Raw genomic sequence first — 6,571 nt, 5'->3', positions numbered from 1 at the left:
GAGGGGTCAAAGTGTAAAATTGACTTAGAGGTTATTTATTATTTAATTAGAGTTCAATTAATTTCTTTTAGTGGAGTAGAAATTAATTTATGAATTAATTGAATTGGGTCCGTGGACCGGGCCAATTATTAATTCATTGTAGCCAATAAAATAATAGGCCCAATGGATTCTCACTCATAGCCCAACTTAATATTGGAATCATATTAGATTTGAGACATGTAAATTAGAGATTGAGAAGGATTCGTTGTTTCATTTTCTTTACCTTTATGTTGCTTATAAATATACATGGTCTATGTATATTTTAAGGGTGATTTTTAGTAGAAGGAAAAAGGAATATATTTTCTCTCTCTAGAAAATTAGGATTTATGTTCTCATCTAATGGAGGCTCCCACAAGCCTAGTTTTCCAAGGTCATTCATGGAGGCATATGAGTGATTCCTAAAGGCAAAATAATTACCAAGAAGATGGAGATCCAAGGAGAATGCATCTTGCTAAGGGATCTACAATAAGTGAGAACATTCACTTTAGAGTAGAGATCTAAGGTTTACTCAAACCTTGATGTAAGTATTCAATCTTTTAATTGAATGATACATCATGTTTTATTTTTGCATAAAACTTGTCTCTATGTAATGAATCAAGATCTATGAATTTAAATCCCTCGAAAAGTTTTTAAAATTAGCACGTTTCCCAACAGTTCGGTCCATATTGGTGAGTTTTAATTCAGTTTAGCGAGCTTCAGTCTAGACCAACAAGCTTCAGTTTAGTCCGGCGATCTCCATCTCAAGACCAACGGGCGAGCTTCATTTAGCGACCCAACTTCCATTAAATACAATGAACAAGAACAAAACCTAAATTGGCAGTTGGAACCCAAGCTCTAAATCGATAGTTCGAACCTAAGCCCTAAATCGATAATATGCACCCCTACAGATCGACAATATGCATTGTTTCTCATAACGAATTCCACGACAATGGTGCTAAAATTGCAGAGCCAAATACATGAAATTGAGCATGAACGGACAGAGCTGAGGTGGTTCCCTTCTAGTTTTTGATAAGGATGGTTGCTAACATGTCAATTTCTGATAAGCTCGTTCATATTACAATCCTACATGTCATTGGATAAGTTTTATAAATATCAAACAACAATAAAACAATGTCGTTTTATCCAAGGGTGTAAATGTCAACACTTCTGGTGAGGGCAATTGTTCGAGATGTCACTGCTATCCTAACGTTGCACTAAATCAATAGTTCAAGGAGGCAATTTATAGTTAAGGGGGCTATTTGCAAAAGGCTAATAGCTAAAGGATTTTTTTTTTGCACTTTATCCCATTAAAGATACTAAAATACCTTTTTATACATAAACTAAAACACAAGAATTCTAATATCTTATCATTATCATCATCTTTTTCTTAATTTCATATGAATGGTCTCTTCCTCCAATCTTTTCTATTACATATCATTTTATTTACTATATTTAACATTTTAAAATCAATTTTAATAACCAGAATCCTAATATCTTATGTATATATCATTTAATAAACTCATATTATTTCTATTATATATTTTATCAAAAATTGTTAAACGGGGCAGAGCATGTATAGGGTTGGAGAATTTCAATAGGGGTTGAGACAGGGTACAAGTGTCTTTTGATAAACGAATTTGGCCAGGAACGAATTTTACTTTGTTAGACTATGATGGAAATAAGGGAGGTGCCCCAAACCCGCTCCCCGCTCCACTGTCATCCTTTGTAAGCACGTCATTGCCTCTATGAAAAGCCAACACTCTTGTTTAGAGGTTATAAACATCATCAAGAAAAAATGGTGCTTCTCTCTCAAAACAAGATGAGGTAAAAGAAAAAGAAAAGGAGAATGTGATCATTTTTTTTTTTTTTTCATTATTTAGGAATTTTTTGAGAAAAGGTATTGTTGAGTATTTTGATGTATAAAAAAATAAAATTATAAATTATAAAAAAAAAACTATTGTCAAATTTAATTCCTAAACTTGTTTTGACTTTTACTTTTGAGTCTTGGTTAATAGAGTGTATGTTAGATGACATGCAAGCCACATAAGTGAATTCATAGACTTGGATTTAGCTGAGTGAGTGTGTGAGGTCCTAAAAGTGGTTTTAGCATTTCATTTTTATTTATTTTTATTTATTTTTTTATTTTTTAAAATGAATCTGGACATGTTTTTAAAATAGTTAGAACCTAGGTCACATAATTCTTCTAAACGAATTTCACTCTCACGCTCCACATGTACTCCAGCTCTCATGCTCTGCACGCACTCCTGTTTTTTCTCTTACTCAATGTGACTTAGATTTTTCCATTTTCACGCTCTTGCTCTATATGACTTAGGTTAGAACAAGGCAAAGTGTTTAATAGACCAATACATGTTTAACAAGCCCTATTATAATCCAGTATACAAATTGCACATCTATATGTGTTACAAGCATTGGTGTGTGTGTAATAGTGAGTGTTGTGCTCGAATTTTTTTTGCAGGAACATCCACTCGAGCTTATCCCCACACAGGTTGGGGATCAACTGGCATGCCCTGGAAAAACGGACTTTAAAATGTGATAGGGTGGTTACAACCTTGAAATTTAGAAGGGGTGCGGTAAGGCCAAATGAGAGATTTTTTTAGTAGCCACCTAACATTGAGTTATGTTATGTTAGGTTACCAATGATGAGGTATTGATAGGTGTGGGGCACTATATGACTACCGTTTGGTTTGCTTAACCAAAAGATTGGATTTGGGGGTTTGATTACGCTTAGGGCAGGGGTTAGGCACCCCAAGACGTCCGTTCCAAGTACGGTTACCTATTCTTTGTGTTAAGTTCCGTTTCCATTACATAATTATATTGTGGATAAGGAGATGCATGCTAAAGATTTTCATAAGGATGGTATAATGATGGTGATGATAAAGGATGGGATGAAGTGAGATAATAGAGATAGAGAATGACTAAGAAAGTGGAGATGGTTTTGAGTGAACTTAGGGTTGCCTAAGCTATCTATGTATCCTGGGATTTGGGAATCAAGTCAAACGTACTTCGGTTGAGTTGAGTTTCAGGACCTCTATCCACAAGAATAGGGTTTATCGTTAATGTTTCGATTTAAGTTTGTAGGGACTCCGCTTATATGAAGGGGTGCTCTAAGATCTCTTTCCTTCGACGTTCTTTACTAGTTTTATTAAGAATCTACTCGTGTCATATCGTTTCTTATCTATTGAGATTCTGAGTCTTCAACAGAGAACTAGAAATCAAAAGCCAACCCTTATTCCCAAAAATAGGTGATCGGTGAGTGGCTAAGGGATATTAGGTCTACCTCAAAGGGAGAGGGGTCACTTTTGATTCACATAGGAGCAAGTCCCCATAACGTACTCCCTCAGCTCTTTGATCTCTTTCTTGAAGTTAATCTGTAGCTTGAGTCATTATGCTTGATATTTAGCAAGTCTTTTCCATGTTATTTATCGTATTAAGAGGTAACTAGCCCATAAGGTGCACTTTCTCATCACCTAAGAATGTAAGGAATCGATTACGTACCGTTGACTGTGACGGCTTGAATTTCAAAGAACTCGGTGCGTCAGTGAGTAACCCGAAAACTAACCTGATAATGGATCTCAAATGCGGAAACAATGAAAGAGAAGAAGGCTCTAGAGATGAATACCACCTTTAAGACACCAAAGTCACTTCCCGAGAAGTCACGAGACTCAAAAGGAAATAAACGCGAAAGTTGGGGTAAAATGTCACTAGGGGTAAAATGATCATTTCAAATAGAAATGGATGCTACCGAACATACCATTAGATAGATAACGAAAAATTAATGAACTTTGACTCAAAAATCACTTGATTTGGAGTTAGAACGAAAAAGATAAAAATTTCTGTAGTTTTACAAAAAAAATTGCCATAATGTGCCTGGTACAATCGATTTGGCTGCGAGCAATCATTTTTTCGAAAATATGTGATTTTCAAGGCTAAAACGGGACTTTTTGGAAAAAGTTTGTGAAGAAACCTCACTTCTAAAAATGAGCCCTCTGATCAACCATGATCCAAACCAAAAATAAAATGCAATGTAAAATGACCAAAATGCCCCCAAGATTAAACTACGTTAAAGAGATAAAAACATATTATAAAATGTCATACATTCCATACATAAAAAGTGTTTGGCCCTTGGCCTCATTACATATAAGTTAAAGTAGCATCAAAATAGAGTACTTAAGTTCATATTACACATCCAAAAGAAAGTAAGGCATGCTTCTAAACAAGTTATACATTAACAACTTCAAAAGAGCAATATCATGCCAACACTTGAATGTCGAAAATATACAAAAGGTATCCAAATGAAACTCAAGTCAAGCTAGGGATGTTGTGCATCCAAAAAGAAAGTCACCTTGCTTGAAAAACAAATATCAACTAGGGTGAGGAAACGAGTTACTCAGCAGGACGATGCAAATGCGTATACCCTAAAGTTTCAATAGTTTTTGTAAGTGTAATATAAACCAAACACATATGGATCATGCCTCCTGGCGTCTAGTTTCAAGGGGAAGCTAAGGGATCATCCTAAAGCTAACTTTGAAACATTTTGAAAGCAATCCACAACAAGCAATGCAAGTAAACAATATTAGAGACACCAATGCCAACAATAAGTTACAACTATTTAGGATTGTTAACTTGAAATAAAATGCGAAATTTAACAATAGTAATATACTTACAAGAACAACTACCACAAAGCTAGTTGGATAACAAAGTTTACACCACTCCAAGGACTATAATTCAACACACACGTAGACTCCGTTATGAGGTAACTCACGCATCTGACTCTATGATACAATGTGATATTATGCCGGATATCTTATATAATTAAACGAATGGTGCACTTCCGCACCCTACTGGCCAAGTGTGATTAGGGATTTTCAACCTTTGGACTCGATGTCCACTTCTTAAGTTCAGATAGCTTCTATCTTTCAATCATGTCATGCATGCCGTACACACACAACTCGTAACCTCATGAACAAAATGATGACCACTGTGCACCTAAGGCTAAAGTGGCACGCACACACCAAGATTCACACATATGGAGAATATATCAACAATTTCACAATACTAAAACAATGTAGACTACTTAAAAGTCATTCAATCATGTTCTTAATTTGTACACACTTATACTAATATTATGTCATTCACATAAAGGATTTAATCATGCTAGTATTGTAAACCACAGACATGCAATTGCACAATTCATACTCTAAGTCTTCAAAACTACAATGACATTTACAATGTCAAGTTTACAATGTGAATACAAATATGTTACTACAAGGTTGTCAAATTAGGAAATCAATTCATGTTAACATAGTAAACTTCAAATCCCTAATTTAAACAACAACTTAGTATTAATTTCACAACATATTTAATGACAAGAATAATTCTAAAATATTATAATTACAACAACAAAATAATACTAGAATTTAATTCTCTACTAAATGAAACAACAACTACACAAGAGATAAATCATATATAAGTCTTGCACAATATGAAAGCTTAGGTTAGATATATACAACTTTCATCTATATACAACCCTAGAATTTTATATACATGCATACAATGTATATGAACTGCAAAGAACATAATAAACATAAAGAATATAAACATAAAACAATCCCTACCTCACTAGAGAATTGTATCTCTAGAAACCTCAAAGAAATAGAAGCAAAATGTGAAACCAAGCAAAGGTGTGGTAGACAAGGATGTGAGGAAGTTTTTGTCTTCAAGGTGCAAGACCAAAATCCAAAGGGAAGAGGCTTGAAAGTGAGCTCTCAAGTCTAGGTATCAAGTTAACAATGAAGAAGACAACTTGAAAATACTAAAAATTTCACTAACCTAAAGCATTGTTAGTCACATGTACTATACTAACACTACCTCTCTTACACCCACACACATCCATCCTCCACTTGTCACCATCTTAGGCTTCTAAGTGTTCCACCCAAAAGTCAACATATGGTCTAAAGAAAGTGTGACAAGTGTCACACTTTTCAAAAATTACAAATTGGTCCCTCTTCTAAATATCTCACAAAAATAATTACAAAAAGGTCCCTAAGACAAAATATTTCAAAATTTTAATTACACAAAGCACCCCAAAAAATGAAAATGTTTCCTAAGAAATTATGCATTCATACACCCAGAAAATAAAATTAAACAAGCATGCTTCTCTATCAAATTAAATCATGCATTAACAGTAAAAAATAAAATAATGTAATGCGCGTGGTGCCAGAAATTGGTTTCGGATACCAAACCCTACCTTGGGTTCGACAAAACCCTAAGGAAACCTGAAAAGAAATAGATAAATAAAATAAAATGTTAGAAAAAGGAGAAAGATGACACGGTTATCACAACCTACCCTCCTTAAAAAGATTTTGTCCCCGAAATTAGACACATCCTATGGAGAACAAAATAAGTACCGAACATAAGGTCACATCTAGAAACACATCATCAAGTACTAAAGGACAACTCACAAAACCTAAAGATCAAACAAAAAAAATAGGGAATCACCGAACCGTGAGACACATCACCAACTGAACCAAAG

The sequence above is a fragment of the Cornus florida genome, unplaced genomic scaffold (genome assembly GCF_030987335.1).
Source record: "Cornus florida cultivar Cherokee Brave unplaced genomic scaffold, ASM3098733v1 CherokeeBrave_3.0.0_Hap2_Chr03, whole genome shotgun sequence".
In the NCBI taxonomy this organism is placed as follows: domain Eukaryota; kingdom Viridiplantae; phylum Streptophyta; class Magnoliopsida; order Cornales; family Cornaceae; genus Cornus; species Cornus florida.
This window is presented reverse-complemented; position numbering follows the sequence as displayed.